We start from the raw sequence: 19,943 nt of genomic DNA, 5'->3' as shown, positions 1-19,943 counted from the left end.
TAAAATCAAGATGTCTTCAGGACAGTGTTTCTTACTGAGGCTTTAGGGAAGAATCCGCTTCCCAGTTCATTCAGGCTTGTTGGCCAAATTCAGGTTCCTGTGGTTGCAGGACCAAGGTCCCTGTTTCTCTTCTGCCTGTCAGGCAGGGTCCTGCCCTTGCTCCCAGAGACTGCCCAAGTTTCTTCTCATGGCTCCCCCTCCATCTTGAGCCGGCAGGGGCACATTAGGCCCCTCTCCTGCCTCCAGGGTCTCCAGCCTCCCCTGTGCTGCATCGCTGTGGCCCTGCTCTTCTGCCACAGCTCCCTGGTGGACTCCACCCAGAAAACTATGTCTCCATTTTTAAGTGCTCTGGGGAATAAATCAGGCTGGATAATCTAGGGCATTCTCCTTGATTTAGGATCTATAAATTTAATTCCATCTGCAAAGATCCTTCACAACTCTTCCTAGATTAGTGTTTGATTGAATAGCCAGTGGACAGAAATCTTGAGTTTTATGTACCACAGACACCAGATCCAGGGGCATGGATGTGTACCCTCCAGCCTGAAAACCAGCATCAGTGGTGTTCGGGAAAGTACAGTCTTACTACAGAGAAGACACAAAGAATGAATATACTCGAAAGAACAAAACCACAGGTCAGCAAAACTTTTCTGTTAAGGGCCAGGTTGTGAGTAGTTTAGGCTGCATGAAACACTCGGTCTCTGTCATAACTACTTCCCTCTGTCATTGTAACTCAAAAAGCAGCCATAGGCGATACATAAACAAGCAAGTACGACTGGGTTGCAGTAAAACTTCATTCACAAAATACAGGAAGCAGGCTAGATTTGGCCCACAGGCTATGGTTTGGTGACCCCTCACATAAAACACCACACCACAGTTCCTACCGGAATCTTTTCCTATAATAAGAGGCTTTGATGATAAATCATGTCTTAGAATATCAAGTGAGACCCAAAGATAACAAAACAAAAGGAACATTAGTTTCTTATCACAGAAACTAATTTTACCCTGGACAGCTTTTTGTCTAAAGCTTCCTTCAAATTGGTATATTCTACCATTTAAGGCTAGGTTTACAAGCTGAAGTAATGTGCCTGGCTATCTGTCAATAGGCCACAGGGTGTACGATTGCACCAGGCATTTGTGGGCAAGTCACACAATGACTATGAACGAAATGCTGTGGGTCTCCGGAACGCATCGTAGCCGCCTTGGTGGCAGAGGCAGACTAAGATTGCTAAGGCTTTTGTGACATGTGGTGGTTGCTTGCCTACACAAGGATTGTCCCCACCCCTCCGTAGATTTGGGTGCAGGAGAGTCACATTGCTCTTATGGAAAAAGTTTATTACATTCCCCTGGGAATAGGAAAGGCAGCCTAAACTATGGCAATGCTTATCTTGTGGGGAGATTCTTGTCAGAAACGTTAAGAGTCTTTCAGAATTCAGTTCAGTCAGCCTGATGAACACGGCCCATCTCCTGCATGGCCAACATGGGGCTAAAAAATAAAAATGACCAACTGGGTCCTTCATGTGGCTGGTTGACTGCCGCGGCAGCCACAGTGGTCCTCTTGGAGGGCTCCGGCAGCCGAGCAGTGCTTCTTTGCATTCATCTTCTTCATCATTTGACTTTCTTGAGCAATTGCTTATGGAATATTAAGCACTTGCTTTGCAACAGCTAATTAAAAGTTTGCTATTACTGAAGAAAACACAGATTTAAAAACAAAAGCAGTTAGTAGCTTTTATCCATCGTCAAGGAATTAACCAATTGGCAACAAGTGGGACGGCTCAATTTCTTTAGCTATCTGAGGCCTAAATGGCTTAATTGGGGAAGCCTGTTAAAAGGGATGGAATGACATTCATTATGGATTAAGTTAATACATTTCAGACCCATCGCATGGCTTAATTTAACAAATTCCACATCTTACTGTTTGGCAGGAAATGGCGTCTCATGAACATCATTACCAGTCGGTCTGACTCGACTTAGTTGAAAGGGCTGACTCCATCTGAAAACTCTTAATCTTTCTTAATAATACTGTGCTCTGCCTTGGCAAAATCCTCTGTACGCTGAGAAGCTTAGGACTCTCCTGCCAGCCGCCCTGAGGTCCTCCCTCCCACCACACTACCCAAGTGAGGAGGGAACGAGCATCACTCACACTTTCTAGTTAAATGCACCTGAAACGGAGCAGAGTTAGTCTACGATTGGGAAAGCCGGGTGTATCCTATTATGCTTAAAATCATTGAATTAGGCAACATACACATGTTCCTATGTCATCAGATCGATTATATTCTTTTGAGGTAGGAAAGGGAAAATGATAAATTTGGTGAAAAATAATATAAATCACTACTTTTTGTTATTGACCCTCTACTATAGACCAGGGGATCAGCACACATTACCTCATTTATTTCTCAAAATAGCTGCGCAGGGGCGATATCGCTACTTCGGATATTTGCTAGCGAGGGAAACCGAGTATTTATAATGTTAAATAATTTGGCCATGGTTATGCCTGGTAGAGGCAGGATTCCAAATAAATCATATTGATTCAGCCCTTCAGATTTATACCTTCCACTTCACCACGTTGCCTCTGGAAAAGAACTAGGACTTTACTCGTGAGGCCTGGAGCAATCCATTGTCCTTCAGGTCTCTAACCAATAGGTGTTGTTCTCAACTTGCGTAGATCCTGGTTGGTTGAGGTATTTCCAAGGCCACTTATTATTGAGAAGGGACCTTCCCAACTTTCCTCTTCTCCTCTGTGGGAAAGTATTCACAAGGATTTCCTCTAAATCTCATTGTATCACAAATGGAAATACAGGCAGGTTGCAACATCCCCTGTTCTATAAGCCATGGACCTCAGGACTTTATGGTCTAGTGTGGGCAGCCCTGCCAAAAGTATAAAGAAGGTAAAATTAGTCTGTGTGCCAGCTTTCCCTCTTTCTTTATTACTCATGTATCAATCTAACGGTGCTGCCTAAAAACAGCCACAAAATCTCAGTAGCCTCAACAGTGAGCATTAGTTTTTTGCTCACTCATCTGCTGTTATTTCGGTGGCTTTACTTTAGGCAGTGGGTCCAGGTTTTGCTTGCAACTCAGCTGAGCTTGGTTACTGTCTGAGCCCTGGGCCCTTCTGTGACTCGAGAGCTTTAGTGGATTGTGCTGATCTCAGCTTGCGTGAGGTAGGTTTCCAGTCTGCTCTACATGCTCTCGGTATTCTGGGACCAGTAGGACATTTCTACTGATGGAAGTGGACTAGTGCAAGAGGAGCAAGAGAATGAAGGTGATGCTATTAAAGGTCAGAGCAGACACAGAGTTACCTCTTCCCACTTGTCTTGGGACAACCCAATATATTGGGCTAAACATACCACTGACCTGAAAAGGAAAATATAATCCATTGGCAATGAAGAAGGAGAGAATGGAGATCCACCGCATGAAGGATGGAAATGACCTACAAAATAGTTTACTAGCCACCAACTCCTCTCATTACTTATAAGACTAGCACTAGTGTAGGCAGAAGCGAGCTGTGACCCTAGCCCCTTTGAAACCAGCCTGTGTTATGTGCACATTTTAACTGCCTTGGTGAGTGCAGTGAGCACCATTGTCAACCACAGGGGGCCACATGGTGAAGTCATCCCTCTTCTTATCTTGGAATGGCTTTGGAGTGAGTGAGGGTGGGAATCTGTGTGGACCAAGAGGCATGGTCCTCAGGCGTGATTCTAGTTCAACTGACAATTCTGGGCCTTTTCCAGAAGAACTGGCCTGCAGCAGGCCATTTTCCCATGGCCACCAAACCAGTTACAGAATATAGCCCTTACAGGGGTTTCCCTGAGACCCAGCACACTGTCAGGCAATACCCACAACTCACTTTTATCGCCATAGTCAATGGCTATCTTTCATTCACTGATTCGGTATTTATAGAATCTCAACTGTGCTCCAGATACTGCTTTAGGATTTGGTGGTGGGAAGAGGCCAAATTCATATTTCAAGGCCCATGGGAGATAATAATTGGTGAAGTAAACACTTAAAAGAAACAGAATAATTTTTTAAAGAGCTAATAGGGCCCTGGCTGGTGTAGCTCAGTGGATTGAGCGCGGGCCTGCGAACCAGACGATCGGGGTTCGATTCCCAGTCAGGGCACATGCTTGGGTTGCAGGCCAGTTTCCGGCAGGGGCCAGTTCCCTGCAGGGGATGCATGAGAAGCAACCATACATTGATGTTTCCTTTCTCTCTCCTTCCTTTCCCCTCTGAAGATAAATAAATAATAAAAAATATTTTTAAAAAGAGCTAATGATTACTGATCACTAATTATGTACTAAGTATTTTTCACATGGGTTTTTTCATGTCATGTATTAACTCATTGAATACTGACAATTCTACTAGGCAGGCACTATTACTAATTTTTTTTAACAGTGGAGAAACTAAAGCAAAAAAGAGATAAAGTAATTTGCCCCAGGTCAGATAGACATTAAGCAGTCAGGATTTGAACTCAGAGTCTGTGTGGTCAATCACAATGATGAAGTTTCATCAAAATGTGATAAGTGCTAAGAGACATTCAAACCTGGTGCCTTTGGGAGCAGAGAGTGGGGAGAACACACAACTCTGGCTATAGCAAGTTTTCACAAAGAAAATGGACTTTGCCCAGGTTTGCACATGCAGGTGAGCTAAAGCCAGCATTTCAGTTGGCAAGAACAAAACAGAACGAGCATGGGAGTAGGAGAAAGGGATCTCATAGTTCAGGGTGGCAGGAGCTGAGGATAACAGAACCACTTTTACTTGGCAAAATGAACTAGTTTGAGGTGCATCTCCTTCCATCACCCTTACAACCATTTATTAGAAGAAAGCCTCAAATGCTGAAAAGCTGGAAAAAAATTAAAACAAATAGATAATACTTAAATACAACAGTCTGTTCATAAATGAATAATTGAATATATGTGGGAAATATTTTTACTTCTGTGGAAACATGTCCAAATTCAGCCTGTGTTGTTATGATTAGATGGGTCTTAGCCAGGAATGGGTCTTTGCCAACAGTTTAGGCCCAATCGAATGGAATGTATCTGTGATTGAGCAAAATAGAATAAACAAAATAAACAAACCCATTAGAAGGTACTTTTGAGAGTTGAATCACTAAAGGGCAGTGTTGAGTTGACTAAAAAGTAAAAAAAGAAAGAAAGAAAGAAAGAAAAATCATCTAAAATTAGTTTCCACTTAGATAGAGACTGGCTAAATAATTTAGCTATTGAGGTGACATGATTTATTTGTTTATTCATTCATTTAACAAGTATAAAAAAATCTATTGAGCACTAACCCTGATTCGGGCTCCATCCCAGCTCCTGGGAACACAATGGTAAATAATTCAGACCAAATTTAGTCCTTGTGGAACTTACGTTTAGCGGAAAGGACAGAACTGAATAAGAAAGTGTTTGGTCAGACGTCCACTGGTAAGTGGACTAGATTCCATACACAGGCTTGCAAAGCACACATCTCTCAGGGAGACAAATCTCTTGAGCTGCTGAATGAAATAATATTTGTGTGACAGCATTCTGTGTATTTTGAGCATTTATGTGTGTGGTGTTGGGTGGGGGGTCCTTGTACCAAGAAGCCTCATATTCACTGTACACTCCTCTCTCAGTGGCTCTGTGGGTTCTGGACTACTGAAAGAAACAGCTGGACTACTGAGAAACAGCTTCACAACACTATTTAGCTAGGTTCAGCAGTCATCTGAACAGTCCTGGAGGGTGAGGGAACCAACATTCCTTTCAGTGGTATCCTTCTCCAAATTCTGGACTGATTGAGACACAAACACAGAAATTAGGCAGGTGGAACACATAGCAGTTTGTCTCTCTGGAAAGGCTGTTTGGGAGAGCACAGCCTGTTTAGATGTGTAGCAACAGTTGGACTTCCTCATATGTTCCCCTCTGAACTGAATTTACCCACTCAGGCTGTACACTACACTTCCTTGCCAGGAACTAGGGCAGCACCTGGGTAGTTAGCACAGTGTAAAGAGAAAGAATGAATGTATCCTGAGGAAAGACCACTGCAAAAGAGAGAGGGAACCCAGAAATAACTGCTTCTCCTATCCCCGCCTTGTGTAGGAACTCAAGAAGAACCATTGAACCCAATAGGTAGTCTCAATCTCACTTGAAAAGTTGTCCGAAGGTAGGCTTGGCAGAACTGGAGGTGCAGTGCCATGAGACCACCAGGGATCCCAATTCCTCTCACCTTTTTGCTCCATCCCCTTTAGTTTGTGTTCTTCTCTTCATGGACACAAGGTGGCTGCTCCCCTCCAGGCTATGTTCCAGGAAGGAAAGAGAATGAGCAAAAAGCAAAGCCAAAAAGACTCTCGCCATTTGAGTCTGTCCCCTTCAAGAAGAGTTACTGGAGGAAGTCCCATCTAGAGACTGCCTCAGCATGCAGTATCCAGAACCAAACCAAGTAGCTACCTCCCTGTGGCTGCAAGAAAGTCTAGGGAGGTGAAAATATTTCCGTGGGTGAACTGACGCATTCAACAAAATTAGGGTTCTCCTATGAAGGAGAAGGAGAATGTACATTGAATTGGCGACTAACTGCATCTGGGGCCTAAGAGAGAATTCCCGAAGAGATGCGGGGAAGGCTGCAGTTAGTTTGTTCGTGAAGACTGACTGTACATGCCCTCTAATTGATGGAAAGATCGTAAGTGTAGGATAAGCTTTCTCCCAGTAGACTGGCCAAAAAGCATTCAGAAAAGTACTGAGTCTGCCTGGCACTCAGTGATCTCAGGCTCCATACGCTCCCTCCAGATCCCCTTTCTCCTGCCCGTGTATAGTATCTGTATCTTGCCTTCTTCTTCTATCGGACAGCATCCCAAACCTGGGCACTCTCCTGATCCTCAGATCCCCCCTCCACTTTTGGCGTGTCATGCCTGAGCACGTCAAGGCCTGTTTTCTTTAAAGGGGGCTGGCTAGTGAATCTGACCAATTATACTTCATGACAGGAGTAATGGTTGTCATTAAGTTAGTAGATTGCCCTTTCCAGACAAAATATTTTAGTAGGAGATGCTCCAGGCCAAAGAACTATCTTACAGTGGAATTTGAGGTTATGGATTAGGCAAAGAGTAGGGGGGGAATTTTAAGCAGGGGCCCCTTCAACACATTTCACTTAAATGACCCCTACTGGGCACCTGAAAGCATTTATACAGCTCTGGGAAATAAGACCATAGAGTTAGACTTCTTGACAGGCCTTTGTTACTTTCTCAGAGCTGTGTTATAGACTATGGAAGAGGCATGCTCACCAACCAGAAGCAGGATGCTCTGGGTAAGGGGTGTGCTCCACACAGATCCCCTTGGATCTTATTTTGTGTTTCTCATACCCACCTTCCCCATTCACACCAGCACACCTGTGGTTCTCCTCTGGGGGACCACAGAGGCTACTATAGCTGCTTTGTCCGCGGTCACAAGGAATTGGCATCCTCCCTGGGTCATCCCTTAACCGATGGCTGGTAGGAGAAGGAATATGAAAATGCCCTGCATCAGAGCAGGACAATTCTGAGGCTCATAACTTAGGCTCTGAAACGCCCCAGAATGATCAAGATCAAGTCTTCCTCTGTGGGACTTTTCAGCTGAAATCACAGGTTCAGGGAACCTAACCAGGTTCCCTGGAAGCACTTCCTTTATATATTAATTTTACATAATCTTCATCTCAGGGTCTATTTTAAGGGACCCCAACCCAAGACACTGTACAATCTTCACATGGTCTTTCACTCATCTATCTCAGACTTTCTTTGATACATGAGTATAACACAAGACTCTTTCCAAGAACTATCTTCTGGTCAACAGAAGGAGGGAGTTCTCTGATTCTCAAGCAAAGAAAGGGTATCTTTTGATACTCAAGGAAGGGTTGTGTGTGTGTGTGTGTGTGTGTGTAATAATCAAAGAAATATAGGCAAGACTTACTTGTCATAAAATATATAACTTCCAAATGTTTTTAACATGTGTTAATAACTAACATTTGAGAGATAACATGAGATTTGTTCAGTAACTCCAGTGTGTTTGTTTTTCCCTCATGTCACCAAGTGATTCTCTGACACCAGCTCCTGTCCCACAGTTCAATTCCATTTTGACACTGTCTACCAGGAGACTGCGTTAGATCTCACAGATTAATGGTTCAGTCCCATAAAACTGCTCCCTTCACCCCATTCAGGCACCAACTGAAAGTCTAGGTTGTCACCTGGGCTTCTGACCTCCAGCTATTGATCTGAGGTTCCTACAAACCCCTCCTCTGGATCAATTAATTTGCTAGAGTAGCTCTCAGAACTCAGATAAATATTTTTCTTACTAGATAACCAGTTTATTAGAAAAGAAACATCCAGATGGAAGACATGTGTAGGGCAACGTATGTGGTAAAGGTCATGGAACGTCCATGCCCTCTCCAGACACACCTCTATCCCATGATCTCCATGCCTTCACTGACCCAGAATCTCTCCAAACGCCATATTTTGAGTTTTGATGGAGGTTTTATTACACAGGCATGATTGATTAAGTCATTAGCCATTGGTGATTAAACTCAAACTGCAGCCCCTCTCGGCTCCCCAGAGGTAAGGGTTGACGAGGTTCAACCCCCTAATAACATGGTTGACTCCTCTGGTGGTGATCCTCCATCCCCTGATAAACGTAACAAAAAGCACATTCATACTCTAATCCCTTAGGAAAATCCAAGGGTTTTAGAAGGTCTGTGCCAGAAATAGAGACAGACCAAATTGATTTTTCGTATTATTCATCACAATATGATTTTGCCACAATGTCAACTTTCTTGTCAAATTTAGTTTCTCTGGTAAACTAAAGTGAAGCTTACCTATTACAGAAGGTGGTAATAAAAGGACATTTGTAGACAGGACACTGGTTTATAAAAGGAAGGGATGTGGTCCTAGTAACTTTGGTAGTCCATACATTCAGGGAATAAGTTTCAAGAGTCTCTAGTTTAGTATAAATTTGCGTTTGAATCTTGTTCTGATTTCAGCACTGTTCTTGACTCTGAATATGCAATGATGAGCAGTTTAGACCACAGCTCTGCCCTCCTAGAGCCTTAGGTTAGACCTAAATCATTCTCTCTTAGATACCTCCTCTTTCCCATTAGGAAGATTTGTAGGAAGTAATGCTGGCCAATGCAGTAGGTGGAGCTGGGGAAAGAGTATGGATAGTACATTAGCTAGAGGGGAACAATGGAAGCAAAGAAAAAGAACCAATAGCTCAAACCTTGTATTGCTTCTCCACCAGACACACACCATTAACTCTCTGTTAACTACAAAGTTGCTTGGAGATGAACAACACATGCAACAGGTCAGTTGGGAAGAGCCACTGAAGTTAAATGGTGACTCACTAGGCTCAAAAGCGTGGCAATAAAGCTGGTCACGTGCTGCCCCTGTCTTTGGAGAATGGGGCTGTCTTGCTTGGTTTTATGAGAAAACTGCCTGTGATTCCAGGCTCCACAGCTTTGCGGTACTACTCATTCCTTCAAAACAATTTCTTCGACTAAAAGCTTCTCCACAGCTGTCTGGCACTGCGCTCTATGAACAAGAGCCATGTGTGACTGGAAGCAGACAGCTACCTGGTTTCCATCACCACAGCTAAGAGAGCTAATGGGCTCAGCACAGGATTACACATCATCCCCAGCATTCTGGGTAATTTGTACTGGAGACACCACTTGACTTTCAGCCTGCCTTGGACATGTCACAGGAAGGCTTCAACCCGCAGAAATTGAGGTTGGTGAAAAGATCATTCTGAGGTTGAACAGCTTTTACAGAAATGGTGTTATTGGAATTGAAAAAGCACTGAGTTGCAACACACACTCCTAAGCATCTGATTGTTTTCTCAGGACTCGGGGACTAGGCAAGAAGGAGCTACTTTGACAGATAGCTGACTTGCCTAAGGAAGCAGATCTGAGGCTGGCCCTGGACCAACAAGCAAGGCCTGGCTGTGGACACTCAGGCTCTTGCCAGAGTCTTTCTGGTGTCCAAAAGGGGAGGATGATTCTTAGACACCAGGTGGGAGCAGGGGAAATGGTAAAGGCTTTGTGCCCTCCGTTACAAACCTTCATGAAAATGAGGAGTGTGGAATCAGCTGCGTTCATAAGGGGCCTCCGAAACCCCATGGTTAAGGGCGCCCAGTGGCTGATAGAGTCCACACCCTGTCCTTCTTCCCCCAGGTCCTTCATCCCTCTATGGGATTTTTAAAATATTTATTTCAGTGAGAGGGGAAGGGAGGGAGAAAGAGAGGGAGAGACACATCAGCTGGCTGCCTCCCACATGCCCCCAGCCAGGGACCTGGCCCACAGTCCACACATGTGCCCTGACGAGGAACCAAACCAGAAAACTTTCAGTTTGTGGGATGATGCCCAACCCACTGAGCCACACAAGTCAGGTCCATGGTCTTAATTCATAAGACATCAGATTTCCAAATCCATGAAGGTGAATTTCTCTTCCTACTAACTCTGAATTAGAGAAAGCTTGGAGTTTAGGAAAAATTAATGACACTAACTAATAGCAGTTATTAAGCACCAACTATTTGCCAGTCATTGTACTGAGTACTTTATATGCATATTTTCCTTTAATCCACACAATGAGGGAAAAGGGCATCTGTTCCAGCCCCGGAAATTACAAGAACAAGTGATTGTACTTCTGTCATCACCAAAGTTGGCAAAGTTTAAGTTAAGTAGTAACTTAAATCAAGTCTCTCCAGGGAATACCCCCATCCCACTAAAGATTGGTTGCAACTGGGAGGTAGGAATGGGTGTGTGCCCCAAACTAGCAGGATTTCTAATTCTGGGTTGGATCAAGGAACACAAACACCCTCAGACTGTAACCACTAGGAGCTTATTTTTAGGGGTGTTCAGATTGGAGGGCAGGTAGAATTCAGATCCCTTAAGTCTGAGTGGGTCAAAATAGATTTTTTTTGTTCTAAGATAACCCTTTATCCCCAGAGTCCTTCTACAGCTGTGGGGCCATTCAATGTTCCCCAATAACCCCCTGTGAAAACTGATTTCTTACAGAAGCAGTAAGGTACAGTACTTAAAAGCACAGTCTTTAGAGTCAGACCTAACTTGGAATCCCAGCTTTGCACAGGAGCTGTGTCGCCTTAGACAGACGACATTCTCTTTGAGCCTTAATCTCCAATACCAGTGGGAAGATCAGCTAGGACAAAAACAAGTAAAAGTCGACGGATTTAAATGCCTAATGAATATGAGTTGTTACTGATATGATTATTGTCAGGTAAAACACTTCTTACAATGGTACAGAACAAGTGCTCAAACATAGGAACTCATTGAAGTTATGATTATTATATTAAGTTCTTAGCAAGTACCTAACTCATTTTATGTTATGCAAAATAGCAGGGTATTGTTGTTACTGCTTTCGGGAACTCAGAAAATTCCAAAATCATGGGCTTTGGAATCAATGGGTTTTGTAGCTCTCCCATTCTTAGCTGACAATCTGGGGGCTCACACACTTCTTAACACCAAAAAACGACATGACATAAATCATCACAGGCTAGGTGACCTCTGTCAGGTAATCTCCTAGACCGAAGTGCCATGAGGAGAAATGTGGAATTAAGAGGCCAGGTCTGAGAGGCACATTTTAGTGAGTAGGCCTGCTTTCAGACAAGAACCTAAAGGAAACTCATATTTACTAAGCGTTCACCATGTACTTTTGTTACAGAGCAGAAAGAGTTTGTCTACACAGGGCTAGCAGAGCCAAACACTAGAGACACTGAGAATATCAGTAGGAAAAGATTGGCTATTTTATCGTGAATGGCACCATCCAGGAGAATCAGAAGCCAATGCTCAAAGGCCCAAACTCCCTGAAGGCATGTAGGTTACCAATTACATAGGCAAAATCACAGGATACCATAAGTTAGGGGTTCAAGGTCATGGTGTGAGCTGATTAGTCAAAGGTGAGAAAAGGGTGATGAATCATTCCTTTAGGTCCTGAGGTCCAGCCTCAGGGTAAGTAACCAGGGTATTTCCCTTAGAGCCTGGGAACTGAAACATAACTTAGGTCTAGATGCAATCTTTGGCTTGCCAGAGGTCCACACTGTGTGACCATTAGTCAGATACAGGCTACTGTCTTCTGCTGCCCTGGGGGTTGTTGGTTATCAGGGCAAAGTCCAGGTCTCTGAGAGATATAGAGAAAGAGATATGATTTCTAGAGAGAGGATTTAAAACTAAATTTAACCAAAGTCGTAAGAACCTTTGGTTTCACTTTCACTAGGTGCTTTCGTAGAGGTTCCCTCATTCAACTCTCCCAGCCACCCTCAGGAGAGGTAACTCAATCTGCATTGTTCCAAAAAGTGAACAGAGTCTTGGAGAAGGTAACTAATTTGTCCAAAGTGAGGCAGGACTAGATTCCCAGACTGTGACTCCTTTTCATTACTCGGTGATACAGGTAGTGTGGTCATAAGGTAAAATACAGTTCATGGAAAAAGGAAATTCATTTGAGAAAAATTTCTTTTGAGATTATCTGAAGAAGGTTTCAATGTATGTGTTAGGTGGGGTATCTTTAGGTTTTCACTTTCAGAACCTTCTCCCAGTTGCTATGATAATGAGATACCTTAGAAAACCTTCATCTCTGCACCCCAGCTCAGCAGTGCTGGGTTTTTGGTGGGTGGTGCTTAAGAAATAAGAAAGGTCCTGCCCTGGCTGGTGTAGCTCAGTGGATTGAGCGTGGGCCTGCGAACCACACTATCGCGGTTCGATTCCCAGTCAGGGCACATGCCTGGGTTGCAGGCCAGTTCCCAGCAGGGACTCACAAGAGGCAACCATACATTGATATTTCTCTCCTTCTCTCTCCTTCCCTTCCCCTCTAAAGATAAATAAATAAATAAATCAGTAAATCTTTAAAAAAAATTTAAAAAAAGAAATAAGAAAGGTTCTTCTCAGGTATTAATTGATGGTCACTTAAGAATTACCCTATCAATCTCTGGCTGGTGTGGCTCAGTGGATTGAATGCTGGTCTGCAAACCAAAAGGTCGCTGGTTCAATTCCCAGTCAGGTCACATGCCTGGGTTGAGGGCCAGGTCCCCAGTAAGGTGTGTGAGAGGCAACCATACATTGATGTTTCTCTCCCTCTTTTTCGTCTTCCCTTCCCCTCTCTCTAAAAATAAATAAATAAACTCTTTTAAAAAATTACCCTACCAAGAATTAGAGGCATAATCCATACTCTTTTACTTGAATTCACCAAGGTGTTTGATTTTATGGTTACCCAGAATTTCTGGGAATAATAACATTATAGAAATGTTGTTAGAAATTTGATATCGACAATATTAATTAACAAAATACTCAGTTATTGATATATCAAGAAATTAGTAAGTGGACTGTATGGCTATGGAGAATTTCCATGCAACTTTAGTGTACAGAATCGTTATTACTTTGCAAACATTGCTGGTGCCTTTCCTGAGCAGAGATTCCATATCTTGGTGTCCAATTGCTTCTACGTTTAGTCCTTAAGCCTGTTTCTTGGACTCTGCAAAAGTGTTTTATCTTTTCCACAGCCATCTGATTCTTCTTTCAGGAAAATGCAACATTATATTGTGAGTCAGGATGTTTACATCATTGGTGCTGTTTACTTAAATTTCATCTCCCTAGCATAAAAATTAATACTTGATTCTTAGTAAAGATGATTTTTCACTTCTATCTGGTTTGTTCTATTTAACTAACATATTGCAGCCATACTATAAAAGCACCAGGCATTTTACCAGATGCTTTTCTAGAGAATATTTCATGGACTCCTCCTCTTATTTCTGCGAGGCAGGATTTAGTATCCTCATTTTTCAGATGGCAAAGTAGAGACCTACAAGGATGACGTCTCTTGCCTGAAGGACACAGGCCAAAAGTGGCAGAGTTTTAACTGGAACCCAGGTGTGCCAACTTTTGGTCCAGCATCCTCCCCAGCTGCACCATGGCATCCTTTGCACTTCATGCTAACATTTGGGTTTCTCCAGAAACATTATGGGCAGGCATACTGCTTCACACCCTGTGTGGTAGCTCATTTCCAGCACTGGGTGATGTGACCTCCAGCTCCTATTAAGTTATCAGTTAGAACAGTACATGTAAGAAGAAGTTTCTTGAAAGAATTCAAGGCTTGCTCACTCTTGTCTTGCTTTATTTGAAAATGACTTTTTCTTTAGTAGTTGGCTTTCAAGTAGCACACTGGACTTATAACTTCTTGAGCTCAGAGATGCTCTCCTGAGGATGTGTTCTTTATTTTAATTGAAGTCTTCATTATTGGCTGACTTCCAAGTGGTCTACCAGATGTCTTTTTCTTTGCTATAGCTGAAGCAGATTATGATGTTCCAGTTCATTTTTACAATTTGCAGTACTTTGCTGGCAGCCTGATTTCTTGAGCAAACCACACTTGGGAGGCCAAAATCATGGAGCAGGCAGCAACAAGTGAGCCTTCAAAATATGTTTGCTTAGATACTCTCAGGCAAATCAAACACACACACACACACACACACACACACACTCCCATTTTTTATTTTAGTGGTTAGGCCTAGATTTTCCTAAAATTTCACATACATGTAACTTTCTCAGGATGTGCAACCCCAAAATTAATCCTCAAGGGACAAACTAATCCCCCATCTGGGACCTTAAGAAATCTTCTTTCTCAGAAATCTCTCATTTTCTTCTTGGGAGCTTAAAGAAGAATACCCACTGCCATTTCCTATACTTTTCTTTTTTTTAAGATTTTATTTATTTATTTATTTATTTATTTATTTATCTTTAGAGGGGAAGGAGAGAGGGAGAGAAACATCAATGTATGGTTGCCTTTCGTGCATCCCCTGCTGGGAGTTGGCCTGCAGGGAACTAGCCTGCAACCCAGGCATGTACCCTGACTGGGAATCGAACTGCGATCCTCTGGTTCGCAGGCCTGTGCTCAATCTACTGAGCTACACCAGCCAGGGCTCCTATACTTTTCTTTAGCCCTTTTCTTGGTGTCCTGAGAGGCTTCATACTTCCAAGTGAATAGTGTATAGTGTGTGTGGAGGAGTAGGGGAATGCCTTAAAGTTCATTCCACTCTGTGTAGCAAATGCAGAATTAATTCTTACTCATGACTGTATTTATTACACCTAGAACAGTTTTTAGTACTTACTTGTTGCTAAAAAATGTTTATTGAATCAGCAAACTCATCAAGCATCAACTGGTTGGCTAAGGCAATTTGGGGAATTTCGTCATTTCTTATTTTTCACGCTGACTTTTAGAGTCCACAAGACCTTTACCCCTAACTTAAGTGGCACATGATGAGGGGCTTTACTTTCCTTTCCGGTTCTATAGAGGAGCAAGCCAATTAAACGTATTATAAAACAGATGGGAACTTGGGCTTTATAGGAATCGGGGAGGGTCCTAGGGTCTTCTGGGACCTGTCACTGGAGTGAGGACTGGAAATCTTCGCCTCTTAGCCAAGTTTTGCTAGCCTCAGGTGATGGTGTTAACACAGTGTTAGGCTGCCTTTCCAACAAAATACAAACAAAACCAAACAGAAGAAAAACAATCAAACCAACCCCCCACTGCCCACTGGCTGCACAAAGCAGTGGGATTGCTGTGTTGAGGAAGGGGCCAGAACAGGAGGAGGTGGCAGTTTCCTAACAAACTGTATTGTTTGAACAATTTTATTTAGTGTGGAAAAAAAAACATTTCTTGTACTGAAGATTTATTTGGAAGTTCTGGGCAGATTAACTTTTGGTAAGAGTCGGAACTAAAAACTTTATTGGGAATGCTACGTACACTCCAAAGACCAACAAGAGAATTTAAGTTAGATGTGATTAGTATGAAGAAAGTTACATTTATTGTACTCTTATGTATAATTGATCACATGAAAGGCCTTTTGTAACTATAAAAGAGACAGCCCATTAAATTGTTTCACCCTGAGGATTATACAAATTTGTGAATATCGTACTGGATCACCAGCCTACTGGTTTCATAGCAATGGTAAATCATTAAGATGCTTACTTTTATTCACATATCTTTCTTGCTATTTATTAGTAACCAAATAGCTCCTCCCAGTTTTAGCTGTATTTTCAAACATCTGAACCAATAACCAGTCATTCTGCCTCTTCACCACCAGCAAATGATCAAACTGGTTGCCAGTGGCTCTATAGGTGACCTTTGAGGGATCTTAAGACAAACAAATAAAAATATTTACCAAGATACAAGACTGTGTTGTTGAGTCATGAACAGAGAGTCTATACAGAGAGAAAGTCAGGGGTTAGCTTATCTCTTGGTTTGAGTAGAGAGACCGTAACATGCTTGGCACTGTTTTGTGCAAATTAGTTGAGCTCATTTCCAACTCTCCCATTGTCCAGATAAGAATTTGTTCATAGAGCTAAAGGTTAAGTTATGAATATTACCTGGCACACAAGGAATAAGCAAATCGGTTCATGTGCTTATGCTAGAAAATGCTGTTGAAGTTGGTTGCCATTCCTTATTTGTTTTAGATGGCCCACGGAAAAAAAAAAACAAACTTCAATCACTTCCCATAGATGTTTCAGGAAGGTACAGCTGCAAATCACAGCCTGTACCACAGAAGGAGGCTAAATCCAATTTGTCACTTCTGTGTTCTTGATTTAGAGTTTTCCTTTGAAGAAACACACCTGCCAGATCTCAGTCACTGGAAATGGGGGTAAAGTCAGATGGTTGTGTTGACATTCATAACTTCTCCAGTTAAGCATCTCGCATTTCTTCCAGGCTTCATAATGAGTACCCAGTCTAGTGTTTGGGGGACACTATAGAAAGTTTGGGATGTATTTGCTCCCAAGGACATCTCAGTATCTAATGTTCCCCTTGTCCTCAAAGTAATCTATGCAGTATGCTGATATTTGCATTGTACTAGGTCAGTTTCACTTAGATTTTAACTGAAGAGATAGAAAGTTGTGGGTGTATCTATAAATCTAGGGTTATGTCAACCTAATTTGGTTAAGAGAGAGAAAAAGACAGAAGGAGAGTGAGACTGCTAAATAAATGGCATTCGGCTTTAAACGAAGTCTCTCAATTAGCATTGAACATTTTTTTAAACAATCAAGATATTAAAGCTAGAAAGAAGTTAATGAGCCTATGGAGAAAGTAACTTCTAAAGATCATTTTGTGCTTGGGATGGTAATTGCTTTATGACATTTTGATGTCATTACAACATGAAATTAGGAGGGCAAAATGTTTCCAGAGTGTTTCTTCGAATACCCTGTTAGGAAGCTATTAAAAGGCAAGATTATGCTGGCAAAATGATTTCAGTGTGTGCTTTTGGATACCTGCTTCCAAGTCATCCTGAAGGTACAATACAAATGGTTCCGTGTGTGTCTCTGAGAAGGCCCCCATGCCACTGTCGTTAGGTACACATCATAGCAGAAGATTAAACTTGGATGCAAGAACATAGAGGTGGAGGGTGGAGGGGAAATCAGTGAAGATTAGTCTCAATTGGGATGTCAAAATGAAATGAGACAATCATAAGCATTAGGATTGAACTTCAAACCCCCTGAGCCCAGCACTGTCTGAGCAATGACGTTCATGAGACTTTCTTCTTCTCATCCCAACAACAATGAAGTCCTTTATTAAAGGACCAAAGCCGTTTTATAGAAGTAAGTTGCAAAACAATATGGCTTATGATGCGGAGGAGGGTCAATCAATATGCAGGTGGAATTCAAAAACTGCGCAGATGTGAGAAAAAAACTCTTTTCTTTAGAAAATTGAAAATTCCAAAATTCAAACCTCTAGAGGACATACTGACACACTCTTCTGCTCTTTGCACCCAGAAATTATAAATGATAATCTACAAAATAGGTTCCCTTAAAAAAAATCTCTGAAACATACCGAGGAATCACCGCCAGGCATGCGGCAATATTCCTTCCTTTTCCCCCAGATGTGGCCTCCTGCTGTGCAGTCTTCACATCTAAAGAGGCACTAAGAAGCAAAACATCTGGGGCACTCCATTACCGGAGTTAGTGCTCAGAGGAAAAGAGGGTTAAAATAACTAACGTTCTTTTCTGTCAGTCCATAAAACCATGCTTACATTTCAGATGCTTGCCAGTGGGTCAGTTTAGTAAAATTTAACACATTTAAAAGTCTCTTGGCCCATGTCATGCTCATCAGTGGGTTAATCTAAACTGAAGGTTAGGTTCTGCATGTGCTGTTCGTGTATGTGTCTGTGTGTGCTTTTGCGTATGCGTGTTACAATGGTTTCAAAAATAATAAAGTTGTTATGGGTAAGAAAATGTGTAACTCATTTAGCCTGTATCCAGAAGTAAAGAAATAAGAAATTGGTTGAGATTAATGCCTCCCATCACAAACACAGTGGGAAGGTTGGTTTTCATAGGCCCCTGACAGCAGAGTGCCGATAGAACCATTAGGCACCATGCCCACCTTCTCCTCCTCTCATGGTGCCACACGCACTTTCCCAGCCCTCTCTTCTTGTCATAACTATGTGTAGAGGTGTGGAATCTGCATCATCACACAAAAGAGAGATGACCTAGGGACAGATTTCATTGACAGAAGGCCCACAGTCTTCCTACACCCAAGATGTGAAACAGAGGTGTCCAAATATATTTTGTGTCTTTCCCTCCAACATCCCATCTTTGACCCAGTCCTGTTTTGTTTGAAAACAAATCATTGTGGTTTCAGATTAGCTGAACCTTAGTCAGAATAAAGAAAAAGAAGAAGCCCTGTTTAATTTCCACTTGATTATATAATTTGGTATATCTCTTAGTATTAGGCCTACTGGGAGCTGCTTGGAAATTTGCTTCCATCAGGGGAAAATGTCCCTGTCGGGATATATTCATGGAGTTTCTTGTGACTGCATAAACCCCTTCAACCTTGCTCACTGATACCATCAAACTTCTCAATGAAGTAGGAGTTTCAGTTCTTTGCTATTTATGGAGAAAGTGCTGCTCAGAGTTATTATTAAGGTTATTATATGCATATGCACTGCCACTTATTTTTGAAGAGTAAATATTTGTGCTAATTATATCGGTGTCATCCACTGTGCTAATTATATCAATATCAACATGTTGGTATTAATATAATTAATTAGCACAAAGACGTACTCTTCAAAAATACATGGCAGTGCCTCTGAGTCGTCTGCCTTGAGGAGAGCATGCGAGACGCAGTTCTACCACCCTGTATTCCGGCTCCGACATGCAATCAGCTTTAATAATTACCTAATTCTGTAGGTGGCCTTACACAAGGAAAATGGCTTTTTTTTCCCCAGGATTTCCTGGGAATTGGATGCTAAGATGAAAAGCGTCTGAGTAGTTTTCTTTCAACATTTTACTTGGTGATTAACCAACTATCCAAGTACAAAGCTGCTCCTAATTAACCCTGAAGACACCAATAGAAAGAAAGGCAGGTGGAGTGAATTAAAGTGTTAAAAAAATAGAGAAAAAATAATTCTCCTGAATTAACTGTAATTATTTAACATTAGACTTTGTTACATTTTAAATGGAAAAACTACCCAGGAGTAAAAATCTCAAAGTGCAGGGGAAAAAAAGCGTATGAGTCATAAACCACCAGAGTAGTGAACAGAATTTAATTTGAGGTTACTCATTTACAAAAAAGTTCCTGGTAATTGTATTAATGATAATGACATTACAGTAACAGTTTATTGTTTTTACTTTGCATTAGACATTTGCGTATTGTTGCATTGAATGCACACACGTCTACGAAGCACAATTATTATCCTTGCTTCCTAGGTGAAGAAACTGAGGCTCAAGAAAGATCAACAAAGGCCCCAGTCACACAGCTTGTTGCGGGGGAGGGGCACTGGACTGGCACTTGGATCAACCCCGCCAAGATTCTGCTCTCTTCCCATTGGACATGTACCAAGTCACCTGGGAAGAAGTGGCCCAGAAGTGCTTGAGAGGACAGGAAATGGAAAGTGTCTTGAAGCACACTTCTCACCAAGAAGACTACGTTGGGGCTGCCTAGAAAGAAACATATCCTGACCAGGAAGTCAGCA

The sequence above is a fragment of the Sturnira hondurensis genome, unplaced genomic scaffold (genome assembly GCF_014824575.4).
Source record: "Sturnira hondurensis isolate 20B ecotype Veracruz unplaced genomic scaffold, ASM1482457v3 Scaffold0001872, whole genome shotgun sequence".
Lineage (NCBI taxonomy): Eukaryota > Metazoa > Chordata > Mammalia > Chiroptera > Phyllostomidae > Sturnira > Sturnira hondurensis.
This window is presented reverse-complemented; position numbering follows the sequence as displayed.